Source organism: Chenopodium album, chromosome 25 (assembly GCF_948465745.1).
Source record: "Chenopodium album chromosome 25, dcCheAlbu1.1, whole genome shotgun sequence".
Lineage (NCBI taxonomy): Eukaryota > Viridiplantae > Streptophyta > Magnoliopsida > Caryophyllales > Amaranthaceae > Chenopodium > Chenopodium album.
This window is the reverse complement of record NC_137858.1, coordinates 27316481-27337560: the sequence shown is the minus strand read 5'-3', so window position 1 is coordinate 27337560 and position 21080 is coordinate 27316481. Positions and strand designations below refer to the sequence as shown.

The window sequence follows — 21080 nt, the reverse complement described above, 5'->3', positions numbered from 1 at the left end:
TGATTGAAATTAATGCACAAATAATCTATTATTGGCGATCACTTGAATTAAAATCACATTAGCCTAAACCAAATTAATAATTATCTTATTAAGCGTGATTTCAAGTACCAATTCCCTTTAACAATCATAAAAGGTGTGATCAAGCAATAACAATAAAATATAAATCAAGCAACATAAGCATAATAACCAATAAACAATAACAACGATGATAATAACATGATAAGGCATAATAAAGCTTAATAATAATAGCAAGATCCTAGGCATGATACTAACAAGATTAATAACAAACCCTAGCATGTCACTAAACAATAAAGATCAAAGCTTTAAACCTAACATGGTACTAACATGATATTAGAAAGAGTAAAGGCATCCTAAACATGATACTAGAAAGCATAAAATAACATCCTAACATGATACTAGGAATATTAAACATCCTAACATGATACTAGGAATTATAAGACAATAATAAACAAATCTAAACATGCTTTCTACATTGAAAGAGAGTAATAAGATTACATACTTTGAAGCCTCGTACCTCTTTCTAATAACAAAATACACAAGTTAGTAAACTTCAATGAAAATAATAAACAATAATTAAAGAATTAAATTGAAATCAAATTAAATAAAGTTTAGACTAGTTTTGGACCAAACCCTCAGAAAATATCAACCTTTCACGTCTAGGGCGAAGGCAACTTCGAACTTGGCTAAGAGATTCAAGATCTTGTGAATGCGGAATTGTGTTTGTAAAAAGGTTGGTTTAGAAAGAGAGAGAAAGAAAAAGCTATATTGCTTAGAGGGAGAATAGAGAGAATTAATGATGAGAGTTGATGATAGTTGATGAGAGTTGATTGAGAGAATTGTTGAAAGTTGATCATGAATAAAAACAGAGGTCGAGGACCCTATTTATAAGGAAACAGTCCGGAAAATCATAGAATTTGATAAGGAATAAAACTCCACTCTGTCGCTAACAAACCGATCTTGTCGCCAGAAATTTATCCTGTCGCCAGGCGACAGAGTCTGTCGCGAGGCGACAAAACTGTCGTTTGGCGACAGAGACAGTTTTTGCGGATTTTGTTTTTATCATATCTTTTGATCTAGAGGTCCAAATAAGTCATATAATATGTCGTTGGAAAGATCTTGAAGTCTACTTTCAAATGCAATTAAAATCAGATTAAAATATTTTGTAGATAAAAAGATATGGACGAAATAGTGAAAGGGTGTCAGTTTTGGATAGAGTTTCGTATATCTTTCATATCGTTTTCGTTATAGCTCGGATTTATTATTATAATATATTATTGGAAAGATAATTTCAAGATCTATCCAACCATGTAAAATTTGGATAAAACACGAAAATAATATCTGACTATCTTTGAACATCTTTAAATCCGAATAGAATTAGGAAAGTTTTAAAAAAGGAAAGTTTATATTCAAATCAAATTCCATGATCTTATCTTTTCAAAAAAGGATAATTAAGATATTTTAGAAACTTATAGAAGATTCTAATCAATCCTAATTAGTTTAGGAATAGGATTAAACCTTTGGACCCTCCACATGATCATTGGGTCGTAGGTAAAATCCGGTTTGGGCCTAGTTTAGTATTTTGGCCATAACTTCCTCATTATTCATCGGAATTGGGCTTATAATATATCGTTGGAAAGGTCTTTTAAAGCCCCATCCAACTACACTATTATTGGACCCTTATCATGGACCAAAATAAACTGAAATGGACGTTTTCATAAAATAGAGTGGGTTTTCGAAAACAGAAAAAGAGATTTTTAATAAAAACTAACCGCAACACTTGACTTTTCACACTTTCACCTCATTCGTTTATGGTTCGACGTGACAGGCATTCATCACTGGGTTTGGTTTTGTGGAGACACAAATGGGTGTCTACAACCACCGTTAGCATCTCCTTCTCCGTTGTTGTATAGTTCTTTTGAGCTTCATCAAGAGTCCTACTTTCATAGTAGATGACACATGATTTCCGTTCTTTCTTTTGACCAAGGACGGCACCTACTGCAAAATCACTCGCATCGCACATTAGCTCAAAAGGCAAGCTCCAATCTGGAGCTTGCACAACAGGAGAAGAGATGAGAGCTTCCTTGAGCTTACAAAATGCCTCAAGGCAAGCCTCATCAAAGCTAAAAACAACATCTTTCTTGAGTAATTCGGTCAAAGTTTTGGCGATTGAGGAGAAATCTTTTATAAACCTCCGGTAGAAACCGGCATGCCCAAGAAAAGCACGTACTCCCGTAACGAAAGTAGGAGGGGGCAATCTCTCAATCACCGAAACTTTGGCCGGATCAACCTCAATGCCATTTTTTGAAACTTTATGACCGAGGACAATGCCCTCCTCGACCATAAAATGGCACTTTTCCCAATTCAAAACCAAACTCGTCTCTTGACACCTTTGCAAAACTGTTTCAAGGTTAAAAAGACAAGTGTCAAAAGACGAGCCACCAACACTAAAATCATCCATGAAAACCTAATTTCTTTTTCAAGCATTTCGGAGAAAATGGAAGTCATGCATCGTTGAAAAGTGGAGGGAGCATTGCATAATCCGAATGGAAATCTTCGGTATGCAAATGTCCCATATGGACATGTGAAAGTAGTTTTCTCTTGATCGCTTGGATGGATGGAGATTTGGAAAAATCCGGAATATCCATCCAAGAAACAAAAGAAAGCGTGGTGAGAAAGCCTTTCAAGCATTTGGTCCATGAAAGGGAGAGGAAAATGATCTTTCTTGGTGTTTTTGTTCAATCTCCTATAATCAATACACATTCTCCACCCGGTCACCGTCCGGGTGGAGATTTCCTCTCCCTTTTCATCCTTGACAATGGTCATTCCACCCTTTTTGGGAACCACATGAATCGGGCTCACCCACTTGCTATCGGAGATAGCATAGATGATGCCTGCCTCACGTAGTTTCAAAATTTCTTTTTTGACAACCTCTTGGAGGTTAGGGTTCAACCTCCTTTGAGGTTCAATGGAGGTGGAATGATCATCCTCAAGATGAATACGATGCATGCAAAGAGAAGGACTAATTCCCTTGATATCATCAATACTATACCCTATCACATCTTTGTATTTTCTCAAAATATCAAGCAATTTTTTCAAATTAAGTTCATCAAGGGTAGCATTGACAATAATAGGGTATTTTTCCTCCTCATCAAGATAGGCATATTTCAAAGAAGGGGGGAGGGGCTTGAGTTCTACCTTGGGAGGAGGCTTGGAACTCTCCTCCGATTTTTCCTCCATTGATTCAAGCTCGATCTTGACTTGTTGATCAACTTCCTCCTTTGAGGATTCCTCCATTGCCATGACAAATTCTTTAGCTTCTTGAGAGTGGAACTCTTCTTTGCATGTGAGAGCTTCCACAATTGGATCTTGAGGCTTCATCATAGCCCTTCCCAAACGATCTAACTCCTCATTCACAACATCAACACGGTAGCACTTTTCAACCATAGGGGTCTTTAGCAACTTGGAGAACTCAAAAACTATCTTCTCATCGGCCACTTCACATGTGATGGTGTTGTTTTTGCAATTGATGACCGCCCCCAAAGTCTTAAGAGCTTCCCGACCCAAGATCAAGGGTGTATCCACATCTTCCTCCATGTCCATCACTACAAAGTCACAAGGCACATAGATGTGTCCCACTTGAATTGGAACATCCTCAAGTTCTCCACAAGGTAACTTCACCGAGCGGTCGGCTAGTTGAATGGTCTTCCTTGTAGGGATCTGAGTTTTTGAGCAATGGATAAGGGGATTAGACTAACACTTGCTCCAAGATCGGCCAATGCACCCCTAGCTTCCATGTTTCCAATTTTCACCGGCAAAGTGAAACTCCCCGGATCTTTCTCCTTCTTGGGCATTTTATGTTGAACAAGAGCACTCACTTGGTGTGGAAGGGTGATAAGCTCATCATTGAGCTTCCTTTTGTTGGTGAGGATGTCCTTGAGAAATTTGTAGTGAGATGGCATTTGTGTCACTACTTCAAGAAAAGGGAGATTGATGTGCAAGTTCTTCATCACACTTAGAAACTTTGCAAACTTGTCATTCAACTTCCTCTCTGCAAGCCTACTTGGAAAAGGAACCGGTCCATCAAGGTTCCTAGTCTCACTAGGAATTGAAGTTGTATTCTCGTTGTTGAGCTTTTTCTTCTCCGAACTTCCTTCGACCTCATCAACTTTTTCCTCCTCACCTCTCCTATCTTCATTCACACTCTCTTCTCCTCCCTTCTTTCCCTCACTATCCCCCTCATTTGGACCATCATAGGAAGTTTCCGACCTCAAAGTGATTGCCTTGCATGTATCGGGTTTTTGGTTATGAGAAGGGCTAGGTTGTGGTTGTCCGGGTAGAGTTGATGGTGAATTGAAAGGAGCTCTCTCGGCAAATTGAGCTAGTTGTGAATCGACCATCTTGTTGTGCGCCCTTATTTCTTGCATTTGTTGCCCAAAAGTTTGCAGTTGTGAATGCATAGCTTAAAGGAGTTGTGTGGGTGTTGGCTCCGCTTGAGGTGCTTGTTCTTGATTTCTTTGGGGCCCTTGGGTTTGATTTTTGTATTGGTTTTGGTTGTTGTATTGGTCGTTCCTAGGGTAGCTTCCTCTTGGGTTTTGGTTTTGAGATGGAGGTGGATTTTGGTATTGGGGGTTGGAATTGTAAGAGGGTTGAGCTTGTTGGCCCCATTGTTGAGGTTGAGATGCAAACCCGGGTGGTGGTTGTCTCCAAGCTACTCCACCACCACCTCCTCTAAAACCGTCTTGTCTTGTGTTGTATGCCGCCAAATGTTCGGGGCTCAAACCTCTACAATAAGATGTATCATGGTTCGTTCCTCCACAATTTTGACATGAGAAAGAGTTGACTTGAGAAGAGCTTGCTCCACCACTTGAGCTTGCATTAACACTTGTGTTCAACTTTGAGAGCCCTTTTGTGAATTGCTCAATTTGATGTTGCAATTGATCGACCTTCTCCAATTCATACATCCCACCTTTCTTCGGTGCACTCCTTCTTCTACCTCCCCAAGAGTAGTTCTTTGGTACCTCCTCGATTGTTGCTTCCACTTGATTTTGAGGGATCTTGATTAGGTGTCCGCCAGCCCCCGCATCCAAGTTGGCTCTAGACATGGGCTCCAAACCATCGTAGAAAAACCTCATGAGCAAACTTTGATTGTATTCATGGTGAGGACATGCTTGTACCAACTCTTTGAACCTCTCCCAAGCTTCATTAAGACTCTCATCCGCTTCTTGTTCAAATGATGCAATATTCCTTCTCATCTCGGCGGTCTTCTCCTCGGAAATGAACCTCTTCAAGAATGCCTTAACTACCTCCCTCCAAGATGTGAGTGAGTTAGGCTTCACTTGCTTCAACCACTTCTTTGCTCTACCTGAAAGAGATTGTCGAAATAAATGCATCCGGATGTACTCTTGAGAAACTTGGTTGGTTTGAATCATGGCACATAGCTCAAGGAATCTATCAAGGTGCTCTATGGGGTCTTCACTTGTAGAACCCGAAAATTGCTCCGATTGAACCATTCTTGTATATTGGGGATGAATTGTGAAGTTAGTCTCCGTGACGGGTAACAAAATCCCTCCCGTGAGCTCGTAATCCTCCGGATTTCCGAACTCACGAAACAAAACATCATCTTCTTGTCCCGCCATTGATTCACTTTGCGAACTAGAAGAGTAAGAATCACTCCCACTATCAATAATAGCACCAAGTCCTCTTCCTTCTTCTTGAAAAAGCCTACGGATTTGTTTTAAAGTTCGGTTGATTTCTTGGTCAATTTGATGGGTAGGTGGTCCTTGAGATCTTCTAAGCATTCACCAAAGCTAAGCAAACAATTAGCAATGACAAGTATGATAGAAGAAAACAAAAAAAAAGAAAGCAATTAAAATTACTCTAACAAAAGCAAATTAGACACCAAACAAGCCGCTTCCCCGGCAACGGCGCTAAAATTTGATAGGGCTAGGATAGGTCGTTAAACTATTAACCCTAATCAAATTAACAATTTATAAAACCTAGACTTTACAATAAACTAGTTAGTGGCAAGCAAGGGTCGATCCACTGAGGAAGCTTTCTCATTTAATATCAAAATCACCATGCAAGAGTAAGAAAAGGGGTATATTTTTTGGAAATTGGAATGTAGACACTAGAACTATAAATAAACAAGTAAAAAGAGTGATTAAATCAAGATAAAACAACGCTAGGGAATAGGGGGTTTCAAATATGAATAAAATGAGGGAGAATAATAATAAGCATCATGATTAACATGCCAAAGAATATAAAATCCTACCTAAACAATTCATTTTCATGCAATAGTTTAGGAAAACCAATGAAAGTGGTCTAAGCTAATTAGGATCATTTTCATGGATCCCATTAGGCACAAGCTAACCCAAGAATAAAGAGGCATAATATATGGAACTCCATTTCAATAACTCATTCTCATGCAATCATTAAAATAGAGGTGATCTAAATCTAGTTCAAATCATTCTCATGCATTTAAACTAGAAGGCAATCAAATAAAGTGCTACAATAATCTCAAGTCAATAAAAATCATATCTTTCATTGATTTAAGGCATGTAATCAATCCACTAATCATCATTCATCCATTATTCAATACATATTTTACACCCCCCTTCCCCTAGCTAAGAAACTAGCCTAGAAAAGGGGGATTAGACATGATAACAAAACTAAATGAGAACAAAATAAACATGAAAGCAAACATGATCAAAAACAATGAAAATACCAAAATATACTAATCCACAAAATAGATAGAAATAAACAACTAGAGTTCAAATAAACCAAGCTAAGAGAAAGGATTAGAGATTACTAAGTAGGCAATGGTAGAAAGATTAAAACTTGCAGAGTTGCTTGATGGATTGAAATGAAAGTTGAACCAAAGTTGCATACATGAAGATAACTTGGGTAATACTACACTTTCTCTCTCTAAGATTAGGGTTTAATTGTTTCTAAGATAAGGCTAGATGATCCACTAATCCACCCTACGACCTATATATATAGGTCCCCTAAAAGATACAAAAATACGAAATAAAAAAAAAAAACTGAAACTCAGCGGTGCGCGCCCGCGCAGATGTTGTGCGTGCGCCCTCTCAGATCTTGTGCGCCCGCAAATCTGTGGGTACGGGGAATTAGACCCATGGATGCGCGCCTTCTCACAGCATCCTGCGCGCTCACGCGTGAAGAGTGTGCGCCCGCACACATGTCGCTTAAGAGGCGCGCACAACTCCCTGTTTTGGCTCTGCTTCTGCTGCTATCTCGTGCGGGTTCTCCCAGAGCCGCGCGCCCGCACAGTTCAAAGGTGCGCGCCCGCACACAAAGCGCGCACAAGGCGCACAAAACCTTCTATTTCCGTTCTGTTCTTGAAGCAATCCAGCGCGGGTTCTCACAGTGCTGCGCGCCCGCACACAAGGGATTTTGAGGGTGAATTGCTCTTCTTCCAATGCCTTGATTCCTACAAAACGAAAACAAAGAAAACAAGGAGAAAGGCAAACAAAGAAAAGAAGAACAAAAAGGAGAGAAAAAGGGGGCAAACAAGCTACAAATGGGAGGGAAAATCCGTAAAAAGAGCACTAAATCGCGGCATAAATGCCACTCATCACCTGCTCCAACACTTCACCATTGGACTTCAAATTTCCAGCACCATCTTCTCTGCTTTCCTTTTCTTCTTTCTTTCTGCACTTCCAATTTGATAGACCTGCAATTTTCTGTTCCAGCTGCTGTATATTCCTGCAAATAGGACCAAAACCTGAGGGACCATTCTCGTGCTGAGTTTGTGTTAGCTCACTGCAGTCTTCACTAGAATTCAGCTTCTTGAGAGGCTTCCAGTTGATGTTACTCAACCTCCCCGAGTTTTGACTTGAGCTTAAGACATGCTTCGAATCAAACAGCAATACATATCCACTTTTGACAGTGTAGGAACCACTGCAGTTTCCTTTCCAATTTATTATATCTTCAATGCCTGTATCCATTGGGGAAATTCTTTGAATCCCTTTGATAGTATCATCTGAGAATAGTAGATTACACCTAGCCAAATCCTAATTCCCATTCTCTTCTCTAAGGCTGCGCATCACACCCATCACCTATGGACCACACACACCCATGTTTTAGAAGTTGCAGACCCACTTACCTCCATTCCAACCCCAATAACCAACTTTCATATTTTCCTAAGAACCATCAAAGAGAGTCATCTTGTCAATCCCGTACTTAGGACTGAAAACCTTACTGTTTCGGGTGAAAACAATGGGACCTTGCCAAAGGTCCTGTGAAGTGGTGAAGACCGGGCTTGGTCCAAGTTATGCTGGGTCGAGGGTTTCCTGCACAGCAAACACACGTAAATTGGCCTCGGGGGTTGTGCCAAGGAAGGCCTCCGATGCCGAAGTCAGTACAATGTGTAGAGAGAAATAGCTATGCAAGAGAATTAATTGCTTGAGGCTATATGTGAATGAATGTAAAGTTGTACAATTGATGGCTTTTATACCTTTGCATAACTTGGAGACGTGGGCCTAAGCTAAATGGGCTTGCCATGTTCACTGACCTTAACTTGACATGGAATGGAGAGTTGAACCTTTGACCTTGGGCCTTGAATTGAATCATTTATGGACTAGGCCCAATTGGACTAAATTGGACCCAAACAACTTGCCCCCCAGACCCGATTTGGAAGGATGATGGGTCGGGTTTCAATTAACCAAAAAAATGGAGGGAAGTAAATGATTTAATTAATCCAAAAAATTTGAATTTAAACCGCAATTAATGAATTAACGCTAGTTAGATGGATAATGGAGGAAGTTGGACGGATAATGGGTAGTTAATTTGGAGGGAGTGTGTTTAACGGTTACTTAGTGAGGTATTAAAGAGAAATTAAGTGCACGAACCTCTAAACTTCCCATTTCTGGAAATATAAGGTCGGTTTTCGCACTCTCTCTCCTCACTTCTTCATAAACTCACACTAGAACTCACGAAAAACCCTTGATGCCACTTCAAAACTTCACTAAATCCCCGAGATTAAGACTTTGAAACTGAAATTCGTCACTCCGAACTTGTAGATCGGCAGATTCCACTTCGATTTAAGGTAGTTTTCCTCGATTTCTCTTCGATTTTCTCGAATTTGCAAGTACTCCCCTTTTTTCGACTTTCCTTCTAAATTCCAACCATGGTCAGAGGTAGAGCACGTTAGCCCCGACGAGGTAGGCCGGCCCGGGATCCGAGGGACCAGGTCGACACTTGGAATGGGCAAAGAACTAGGAAGGACCCAGCAGGGGGAATTTGGGCAACCCCGAAATCTTCAGCGCCTCCCCGAGAAACGAAGGAGGTGGGCCCTTCAAGGCAAGAGGAAGCTTCGGCCGCAGCTCCTTGAGAGTTGCTCCTTGGGTACACTGAATGGCAGAACCTAGAGGTAATCTCAGCCATGATGAGAAATGAACCCTATTCCTGGTGGGTCAGGCATGCTGAGGTTTACCGCTTCGTCGAACAAATTGAACTGTATTACGACATTCTGGAAGCTAATGGGTATTGGTGCCGAATGCCCAAGGCAACTCATAGAACCATCGTCCACCCCCTGGTTTTGTGGGGGTGAACACTAGACAACTACAGTATGGGCTGCAATTTCCCCTGAACGATTTCGTCATGGATCTTTTGCTAAAGTACAGGATCTCCTTGTGCCAATAGACCCCCGTAAGCATCCGAAGGGTGATGACGTATCTTTGGGTTTGCAAGTACTTTGGCTACGAGCCGAATCTGCGCTGTTTCAAAAAGCTTCACAAGCTGGTGCCGAATGCCCAAAGCAGGTACGGCGACCACGGCCCTAGTTGGTATCGGATAGAGACTCATCCGCAATACCAGACCATGTGGCCGAACGACTCTCTAGACAAGGATTGGAGAGGCCAAAGGATCTAGGTTAGGGCGCCCGCAGATCCTGACCACCCCTTTTTCTTCGGCGCTCCTCGCTACCTCTCTAAGCCTGACCCAGACATGGCAGATTTGGGCCCACTCGAGAAAGACGCTGAGAAAGACCCCAACTTCCAGCAAGTGAATATCTTTGGGAAGAGGGATAATCTTGGAGGGATCGGTCGAATGAAGTTCATTTTGGAGACCTGGCTCCCCGATTCTCATAATGCCTTCCAGGAGAATATGCTAGCTGTCATCGGCCTCAGCCGAAAGTTCCGAGACGGTAAGCACCTTCGGCTGGGGTCGAGGACTTGCACTTTTTTCTTTTTTATTTTGTATTTTCTTCAACGCTCTTCAGCGTCTAATTTATTGAACTGACTTGTTTTTTTTGCTGCTCAGAGCTGAACGAGGCTACCTCCAAGGTTAACTACAATCGTCTAGGAGTGAGTGCTGAGAGGACCATAATCGATCCAGCCCCGCCGATCACTAATCCGAAGAACCGGGCTCTGCATCTACACTCTACCCTACTTCAGATCGAGGCACCTTGATGTACAAACATTTAAGTTTTTGTCTTTGTACGTATTTTGGCAGCTGTAATTTTTTGCTTGTGGGCGGCTGCCGATGCTTTATTTTATATTCTAAAAACATTCAACTTTGTAGCTCGTAATCCGAGTATAATTCTCATTTATGAATCTGATGCTTTTTCTTCTATTGCCTTGCCTTAACTTCCATGCTCGCTTTTCTAAATTTTTGAAATTTCTCGCAAAATTTGCTAAGTAAAAAAACTTTCGGCTTTGAAGATTTCAGCCGAGGGATAATTTGCACTAATAGTGTCCTTTTGCCCTGCCCCCCCCCCCCAGAAATCTAAAGACTTTATCTTCGGATTTTTGAGGTGGCTGCCTGTCTCTTTTGTTTTAGACGAAGCTTATTTTAAGAAAGTCTTTAACAGTTATGCTATTATTCTTGGTTTTCTTTCTATCTGAAAGAATGGATATCTAAAACACAAGGCCAACTGAAGGCAATGTTTCAGATAATGGCCCTCTGGGATACATGGCTCAATTAAGGCAATATCCCAAATTTGCTCATGGACTAATTGCCTTGGAGAACAAGTCTTACTGAAGTTTTCACTTCAGCTAAAAGACCAGTGTTCTTTGAAAGGCGAGTTTTTCAGCAATCTGAAACCCAGTACCTTAAAGGCGAAGGTTTCAAATAGGGCTGAAGAAAACCCTTAAAGAGTACATAGAATAAAGAAAAATGAAAGAATAAAAATCGCAAATATTTGTAGAAATGGTGGCTTTGAGGCCTTTCATTAATAATTGAAAATGCACTTACAAAGATTGTTCTGCCCCGAAGGGTTTACATATGATATTTCTTAAGTACATCAGCATTCTAGTGATTTTTCAGCTCAGTTCCATCCAACTGCCGAAGTCAATATGTTCCTGGCTGAAGCTCATCATAAATTTCGTAGGGTCCCTCCCAAGTAGCTAAGAGTTTCCCATGGATTCGGCTTTTCTGAACAGCAGCAGCATTTCGAAGGACGAGGTTTCTAATTCTGAGAGGCCTCGCGTGAACTCTTCGGTTGTAAAATTTGCTGATACTTTACTTGTAAGCAGCCATTCTATCTCGGGCTGAGTCTCTTACTTCATCAAGGAAATCAAGGGATTCCTTCATAAGTTGTTCGTTCTCATCCGAGAAGTGATGCACTCGCAGACTTTCAGAACCGATTTCCACTGGAAGAATGGCATCGGCACCATACACCAGCTCAAAAGGTGAGTGGCCCGTTGCCTCTTTTTCAGTTGTCCGATGTGACCAGAGGTTCCTAGAGTTCCTCTATCCACTTGGACTTTTGATCTTCAACCCTTTTCTTCAAAGCATTGAGGATCTGTTTATTTGCAGCTTCGGCCTGGCCATTACTTTGTGGATGACACACTGCTGAGTATGCCAACTTGATGCCGAACTGATCAGTGTACCGCCTCAGCGTCAAATTATCAAATTGTCTCCCATGATCGAAGACAAAACCTTCGGAATACTAAAGCGAGTGATGATGTTCTGCCACATAAATTTTCTGACAGTTTGCTCTTTGATATTCGAGGCTGCCTCAGCTTCTATCCATTTGCTGAAATAGTCAATGCCGACTATTAACCATCTTTTTTGTTATGGAGCATCCGGAAGGGGATCCAAAATATCCAACCCCATTGGGAAAATGGAAGCGGATTAAGGATCGGCTGAAGGTCTCTGGCTGGCTGATGGATGACTGGTGCAAATTTTTGACATCTTTCACACTTTCTGACCAGCTCCTTAGCGTTTGAGACCATGGTGGGCCAATAATATCCGGCCCTCAATGTCTTGTTGGCTAAGGTCCTTCCCCCTTATGTGGTTCCCACAGATGCCGAGGTGAATTTCCCGAATGATGTAATCTGCATCTATTGGGCCCACGCACTTCAGCAATGGGGCTGAGAAGGATTTTTTCAAAAGTTCTCCTCTAAAGACTATGAACCTTAAGCTGGTTCGCTTCAATTTGGAGGCTAAGAGTCTGTCTTCGGGAATTTCTCCCCGTAGCTTGAAAGCTAGGATGGGATCTATCCATCTCGATTCTTGGTCAACGCAACACACTTCAGGTGCTTCGTCGACACTTCTTTCTCGGCGCACTTCCACATAGTCAGATCGGTTCAGCTCAGTGAGAGTTGAACTAGCAAGTTTGGAGAGTGTGTCGCCTTAAGCATTCTGACCCCTTGGGATCAGCTGAACTTCAAAAGTTCTCAGCTTTGCAATAACTGATTTGATCCTGGCAAGATAAGCTATCTTTGAGGGCTCTTTGGCCTCGTAGCTTCCCCCGATCTGATATGTAACTAGCTGAGAGTCTTTCTTCAGACAGACATGTTCGGCTTCCAAAGAGATGCACAGTTCTAAGCCAGCAATTGCTGCCTCATATTCGGCCTCGTTGTTCAAAGCTTTGAAAGAAAATTTCAGTGCATACTCAAAGGATTTGCCTTCGGGAGAGGTTATCACTACCCCTGCCCCCGAACCATTTACGGTGGAGGATCCATCCGTGAAACGGTCCAGATTTTCTTTTCATCATCTAGCGTCTCCTGGTACGAGCATTCGGCCAGGAAGTCCGCTAGAGCTTGAGACTTGATGGCTGCTCTCGGCTGGTAGCTGATGCTGAACTCGGTGAGCTCGAAAGCCCACTTGGCCAACCTACCAGATTTTTCAACTTTGCCGAGGAATTTTTCAAGCGGCTGATCAGTTAAAACCACTATTTGATGGCAATCAAAATAGGGCCTCAGCTTCCGAGCAGCTACCACTACTACAAATGCAACTTTCTCAAGTAGATGGTAGCAAGTCTCGGCATCCGTCAGAGTGTGACTAACGAAGTAGATTGGCTGTTGAATTTTATTTTCTTCCCTCAGCAGCACTGCACTGATGGTGGCTGGGCTAACAGCTACATGTAAGTACAGAGATTATTCCTTCACCGGGCTAGCCAGTGTCGGGAGTTGAGCCAGATGCTCTCGAAGCTGCTTGAAGGCCTCTCTTTGCTCGTCTTCCCAAATGAGCTCTTTTGTTTTTGGGAGTTTCAAAGCTTTGAAGAAAGGTAACCCCTTATTTGAGGCTCTAGAGATGAACCTTGAGAGGGCTGTCATTCTTCCGGTGAGCCGCTGAACATTCCTCTTTGTTTTCGGCTCGAGGAGATCGAGCGCTGCTTGCACCTTTGCGGGATTGGAATCAATCCCTCTTTTGCTGACCATGAAGCCGAGAAATTTTCTAGACTTCACGCCGAAGACACACTTCTTCGGATTCAGCTTCATTTGGTGCTTTCTTAACCTGGCGAAGGTTTCGGTGAGGTCCTTAACATGGTCTTCATCCTTTTTGCTTTTAACGATAGAATCGTCAACATATTCCATGTTTCGGCCTTTTTGATCGGCAAAAACCTGATCCACCAGCTTTTGATAAGTTGCTCCCGCATTTTTCAATCCGAAGGGCATCATTTAGTAATTGTACACCCCGACGTTCGTGACAAATGTCGTCTTTGCTCGGTCGTTGTGGTGCATGAAGATCTGATGGTACCCCGAGAATGCGTCCATGAAACTAAGCAAGGCATGGCCACTTGTCGAGTCGACTAACTGATCGATCCTCGGCAAGGGATAAAAATCCTTCGACAAGCCTTATTTAGGTCCGTGAAGTCAACGCACAATCTCTAGGTGCCATTTGCCTTGGAATCATGACCGCGTTAGCCAGCCATTCTAGATATTGACAGGGTTCGATGAAGCCTGCATCCAACAGCTTTTTAACTTCGGCTGCGATGTCTCGGTTCTTATTAGCAGAGTAATTTCGCCTCTTTTGCTTAACCGGCCGACACGTTGGGTTGACATTAAGCTTGTGAGAGATGAGGTCTGGGCTTATCTTGGGCATGTGAGTTGCCGAGAAAGCAAATACATCTCGGTTGTCTCGAAGGAGTTGGATGAGCTCAACGCGGACTTGTGGATCGAGATCCAGCCCGATTGTAACACATTTTTCAGCGTCTCCTTCGGTCAACTCGACCGTTTCAGTCTGCTGATCCAGCTCCATTTCTATGGGGCCGGACTCTTCATTATCTGGCTAGCTGTCAATATCAGCAGGAGTCCCAGACTTTTTCTTCGGCTGACTCTCTAAGTTTTTCGGTTCAGATGAAGAACTAGCCTTTTCTTTCTCTAGCCCTTTTCCTTTGTCCAGAGAACCTTGGGCCGAAGCACTTAGGCCTTTCGGCTTCTCCGCAATTGTCTCTCTTTCTTTCTCCTCCTCATCCTCATCGTCATCTTTTGAACGACTAGTGGATGGCTTGAGGTAGTTGCACCTTCGGGCTTCCTTTTGGCTGCCCTCGATTCTTTCGAGGTAGCCAGCATCCGAAACATAAATCATGAGCTGATGGTATGTTGAGACAACCCCTTGAATCTCGTGAATTATGGGTCTCCTCATGATCACGTTATACAGTGAAGGAGCGTCAATGACCAAGAATTCAGTCATGGCGTTCCTAGCTGCTTCATCGCAGCCGATGGTGACAAGAAGGGTCACCTTCCCGTCAGGATAAGTTGAAGACTCGTTGAATCCGGATACCGGATTGGGTACTGGCGTGAGGTGCTTGGGCTTCAGATTAATTTGATTGTAGGCCTTTCAGGACAAAAAATTTGCTCCGCTGCCACCGTCAAGGACTTTGCTGACGTCGTGGTTGGCCGCCGTGGCGATGATCACCAATGGATCCTCGTGAGGGCACGTCACCCCCCAACAGTCAGCGGTTGTGGACGTCATGTTTGGCACCGGTGACTGGGGCGGCTAAATGCTTGCATTATTCACCTGGTGGGTCAGAGCCCTAAGGTAACGCTTGTGCTCCCTCCAAGAGCATGTTCCTCCCGAAATAACATGAATTGGAGGAAATTTTCCCTCCACAGTTTTGCTGTTCTTTCGGGGGAAATCAATTTTCTGCCAAGAGTCTTTCTCGGACTTCTCAGCTTCTTTTTTCTAGCGGTGATCCGCGATGTATTTTTTCAAGTATCCCTTCCGGACCATATCCTCGATTTGGTCCTTCAGCTGGATACACTCTTCGGTGTTGTGTCCCAGGGACTCATGGAACTCACACCAATGATTTTTATTTTTTCGCTGATACCACTCGGGGAGTGGTCTCGGCTTTTGGTAACTCTGCTCTCCCTTCGTCACGCTATAGATTTTGGCGCGTGAAAGGAATGGTGTTCTTCGTACAAGTGTATTATTCTGATAACAGGTTCAGAATTATTAGAAAGCTAATATATTCAATAAGGTCAAGTGATCGGAATGCCTAGGTGGAGGCCGCTTCCGATCAGTAATATTAATATAATTAATATTACAGCTTAATCTTGACTGAACCCTTAGGGTCACACCCAAGCAAATATATGAAACGACTCGACGAATTAATTTGGAAGAAATTAATTCGTCACCCGAGTGTTAAATATTTAGACGTCCATAATTCGAGCTTGGAGCGTCGAAATCGAGCGTTAGAAGTCAAGTCAAAAATAATAAATGACAAGACACCCAAAATAATAATAAATCAACCATATTCCCAAAATACCCCTAGCATCGGAGTTCCCTGAGCACCCGAATGCTAGGGGAAAAAATGTCCAAGCAAAGGTGGCTATAAGCACACCAAGCCGAGCCTAGCATGACTGGCTGGTGCGTGCTAGCGCAGCTGCAAGCTAGCAGAAGCTAGCAGCTGCGTGGGCATCATGCGTGCAGTAGCTAGCTGCCACAAGCAAGGCATGCTAGCAGCGCACGTATGGCAGCAGCCCGCACCAATGTGCGAGGCTTGCTAGCCATAGCAGCAGCCCGCAAAATTGGTGCGGGGCTGGGCTTGTGGTTGGGCTATAGGGCCGGTCACTAGGGGAAGCATGTGGGAATATGGAAGCAAGTGGGGTGAGGGACATGGTGCACAAGGAAAGTATTGAGTGGGGAGCAAGTATGGTCCCCTACTCTCCATGTGGTCCTCTCCACCCTTTTGATATGATAGTGTCACTTGTAGATTTATTATTAGTTTGCAATTTTATTTTAATTTAGCTTTAAATTAATTTGTGGAATTTCATGATCCCACATTGATGGGATAGAAATTCCCACTCATACTTTCCTCTATAAATATCAAACTTGGGATTTGGCGTAAAGTGCTTGAGTGGGAGTTAAAAAGAGCATTGCATTTTGGCAAAAACTCTTAAACTCCCTTAACACTTGGGTTTTGGTCGGACCTTGCTAACTCCAAGGTAACGGACCTAAAATTTCGTGTTCGTCCTTTGTGGGTGGATGCCGTTGGAGGCTCGGCATTTGCGAGCTAAGAGCTTTCAAGTAAGAGCCCGTGTGTGAGGGCGAAGCACGCGTCAAAGGTAAATTCCGGTTTTACCCTTCTTTATATTTTGTTATTGTTTAAGGTTTTATTAATTGCGAGTGGTTCTTAGGTCGGGGTTGTTTCCGCGGTGAGTCGGATTCACCAAACCCCAACAGCGCGGTAGGGCGAGCGGAGTGTAGGATTCGTATCTGCCCAAGTGAGGTGCAGATTTTTCCTTCTTTGACTCGTTGGCCGAAGATAGTTCAGAGGCTTTCGCCTTTCCTTTCGCCTTCTGGCCTTGGCCTTCGACGATTGTTGTTTTTGTTTCCCGCCCCCAGTTTGGGGTTGGGTTTTTGTTTTGTTGCACTCTTCGGCTTAGATGAACTTGTCCGAAGCGTTCAGAGCCTCCTCTAAAGTTCGAGGTGAGTTCATGACCATGAAGTCGGAAAACGGTCCAGTTCTGAGGCAATGTGGTCCTTCGAATCCGATGTCCCATCATAAGTAATGTGCGATGGGATTTTAACCGTCGGCACATGATCTTCCAGAATCCACTGCTCAAATGGAGAACTAGAAGGAAGAATCACGGCCTTGCCCTTGTTCCTAGCCTAAGGGACCGCGCTCCGCCCTCTCAGAGAGGTAGATGTAGTTTTCGTCCTGGTTGGTAAGGTTGGGCCTCGACCTCAGGAAAGGAGAGAAGGTTGAGCACACTCTGTTCCCGGTGGCCGAGACGTTCGTGAACGCTTCTGCGAACAGTGTCCGACCGAGAGGTTGAACTACTGCTTTTGTGAGTCTTGCTCTAGGTGAGCCGAGGGTTAGACTCCTTGAAGTACTGCGAGTTTCTCTTTCTTTCTCGCTCTGTCTTCTAGGTGTCCTCCTCCCACTCTTCTGCCAACTCCCTGAAGGAAGAGGGTTTCCCCCCTCCTGGCCGAGCCTCCTCCGCTGGTTCCTGGTTCGCGGAGGTGTTCGGTCGCATGGAGGCGGTATATTTTGGGCCTTCATGGCCTCCATGAGAACCGCAGGGCTCTTGCAACCTCCTCCGTTCTGGGCAACGTTATAGGTGTCCTCGGCTGAGAGCGAGATTGAGAATGGATGCTCAAAGGCTGACTCCGTGCATTAGATTGAGTCATGGGGTTGGACTGATTTTCAGCGTTGGACCGAGGAGGACTCGCCTTGTGCTAAGATTGAATTATGGGAGAAAGATATTTCTCCAGAGATTCCCCTCCCGAAATGGCACCCTTAGCGGAGTTCCGTTCCAGTGAAGGCGATGGTGTTGGAGTAGGAGGGTCCAAGGGCCTCTTCCCCTGCACCATTCGGCGCTTCCGCGATGGGGAAGCACCGCTGTTCTTGTTCTTGCAATTCTTAGCCATTGATACTAAGATTTTGGTAGAATAATTGAGATTGGCTTAAAGATTTTTTGGAAGTCTTCCCCACAGACAGCGCTAAATTGTTTCGCGTGAAAACAATGGGACCTTGTCGAAGGTCATGTGAAGTGGTGAAGACTGGGCTCGGTCCAAGTTATGCTGGGCAGAGGGTTTGCTTCACAGCAAACACATGTAAATTGGCCTCAGGGGTTGTGCCGAGGAAGGCCCTTCCGATGCCGAAGTCAGTACAATGTGTAGAGAGAAATAGCTATGCAAGAGAATTAATTGCTTGAGGCTATACGTGAATGAATGTAAAGTTGTACAATTCACTACTATAGAAAAAGGGATAGAAAACTGTCAAAATAGGGCTTATAAAACGCTTTAGAAGCGTTCTTCTGCTAAGCGATGTGTAAAGTTTACAAAACGGGTGAAAAAGGCTTTCTATATGCAAAAGGAAAATAGAACGGTTATGTGAGTCAACCGTTATCTTTTCTTCTTCAAAAACTCATATAGAATTACAAAATCAAAGAGAACGGTTGTCATAGATAACAGTTCTCTTTGTCTATTTTTTTTTTAAAAAAAATTTAATAATTTGCACGAATTTCGGAGGTTGATATAGACAAATCTACATCATCAATCAATAACTCAGATCAAAATTAAACAGTAAAAGTCGAAATCAAATACCATAATAAATTTTATTCACATATGTATTCAATACAACACTAAGTACATTTTGATACAATTCAAATGCGAAAAGAAAGAGCATATTAATACTTGAAAAAAAATGTAGGTTTCCATGAAGGTCTTTAAGAATGTCTTCTCTATATCTACTTAATCTGATGAAATAAACAAACAAAAAAAGTTGTAAATATTAGATGTATAGATAATTAAAATAAAACATCTTTAACTAAAATATATTCATTTTTAGATCATGTAACTAGCAATTAACCAAAAACCCTTTGATTTTAAAGTCAGAGCCAACAAAAAAACAAATAGGAAGTATAAGGCATGCATTTTCATCAACACAAAACTGTAGATCTAAATCTTAATCTCAAAAAAAAAATATCATAAATTAATAATAAATTCAAAGAAAAATCTTACTTATAATAAAACAAAACAACTTAACACAAAAATGTAGATCTTCAATATCATTTCAACATTAATCAACAAACACAAAAATACTTTAATTTAAAGCATAGAAACTCTCATTAATCAAATGAACATCTAATGAAAATGAAAAAAAAAATTAGAAAATGTGAGAAAAGAAGAACAAACAGTATATGATACGGAGTACTTAACAATGAAGTAATAAACATTCTAAAATCACAGATCAATCTGCTAAATATACATTTACAATTAAATAAGTCAATTCGAATTTGACAATCAAATCCAAATTGGGCACCGATGTGGTGGAGAATTGATGAAGGACAGCGGAAGAGGCGGTGTGGCCGAAAATTGGGCGGCTGGTATTGGTTTGGTTGCTTGTGGTTTCACCATTTTTGAGGCTCCAAATTTGGGCTTTTTTGGTAGTAGACGAGATTGGTTTTTTGCCATGGAGATAATTTTGATTGTAGTTAGGGTAAAAGCCATGGAGGAACCTTAAGCCATATCTAAGGACAGGAAGAGAGGAGGAAAGTATTGATAGGGGGAAGATATGTATGCCATCAACGGCTGGTTGAGAATGGAGTTATTAAAAAAAAAAAAAAAAAAAAAAGTAAACCCGTGAGAAATTAGGGTTTTGCCATTTTTATTTTTAATTTATTTATTAAAATGTTTAAATTAAATAGAATGGTTAGCTACAAAAGGCGTTCGACATTGTAAAGTCACAATTTATTAAAAAAAATAAAACAAGTCAAATAGAACGGTTAACTTAAGAGGCATTCTATATGATTTGACATACACAACGTCCCTTTAACATAGGCGTTCTATATAATCCTAGAGATCTCCTACCTTAGTTAACCGTTTTGTATCTTGCGTTTCTTATTCTAATTTTTGTAGTAGTGATTAATGGCTTTTATTACTTTGCATAACTTGGAGACGTGGGCCTAAGCCAAATGGGCTTGCCATGTTGACTGACCTTGACTTGGCATGGAATGGAGAGTTGAACCTTTGACCTTGGGCCTTGAATTAAATCATTTATGGACTAGGCCCAATTGGACTAAATTAGACCCAAACACTTACTAAACAGGGAGTCGGTAACATTAATGATGCGCCACCCTTGCTTAGGAAGGAGAGCTTGGTTGAAAAAACGGGCATCCAGAATGCCTAGGCCTCCTTTTTCTTTATTGTGAGTTAGATTGGACCATTTCTTCCAATATACCCCTTTGTCAGTTCTGTTTCCCAACCACTAGAATTTCGCAATTATGTTGTTGACCTTTTTTAGGATACTAACAGGGCACTTGAAGACAAACAGCACATAGGTGCCCAAACTTGATAAGACAGACTTTATGAGTGTAAGCCTGCCAACATGGGAAAGAAAGAGAGAGTTCCAAGTATTTAAACTCTCTTTCACTCTGTCAACCAAATTACCAAAAATCTGTTGTTTATTTACCCCAAAGTCAGCTGGAATGCCAAGGTAAATCCCAAACTTGCTGCTCTTTTTAATTCCAAGTTTATCACTATATTTTTTAAACTCATTATCATCCATGTTAGGACTAGAAAGAAGCATTGACTTGTCTTGATTAATAACCTGACCCGAGGCCCTGTAGTAAGTCTCAAGCACCTCACTCAAAGCCCGAACATTGCTATCCTTACCTTGCAGAAAGAAAACCGAATCATCCGCAAAAAAACAGGTGGCTAATCTTTTAGGCTTTTTGAGCCACCCTAATCCCAACAATGTTGCCTTTCTCTTCCTGCAGACTGAGTAAACCAGATAGACCTTCCATACAATGAATAAATAAGTACGGGGAGAAGGGGTCTCCTTGTCGTAGACCACACTTTGGGAGTAAATTTTTCCTAGGGGGAGCCATTGATGAGTATAGACTAGGTAACCGAGCTCA

General features: G+C 42.2%; 1 non-coding gene across 1 annotated transcript; it reads left to right on the top strand.

Moving 5' to 3' along the window:
* The first annotated feature begins 5170 nt into the window (after positions 1 to 5170).
* Positions 5171 to 5275, top strand: LOC145615795 (small nucleolar RNA R71). Its single transcript, XR_014107384.1, has one exon. It is a non-coding gene; the product is annotated as a small nucleolar RNA R71 (small nucleolar RNA).
* The last annotated feature ends 15805 nt before the right edge of the window (positions 5276 to 21080 follow it).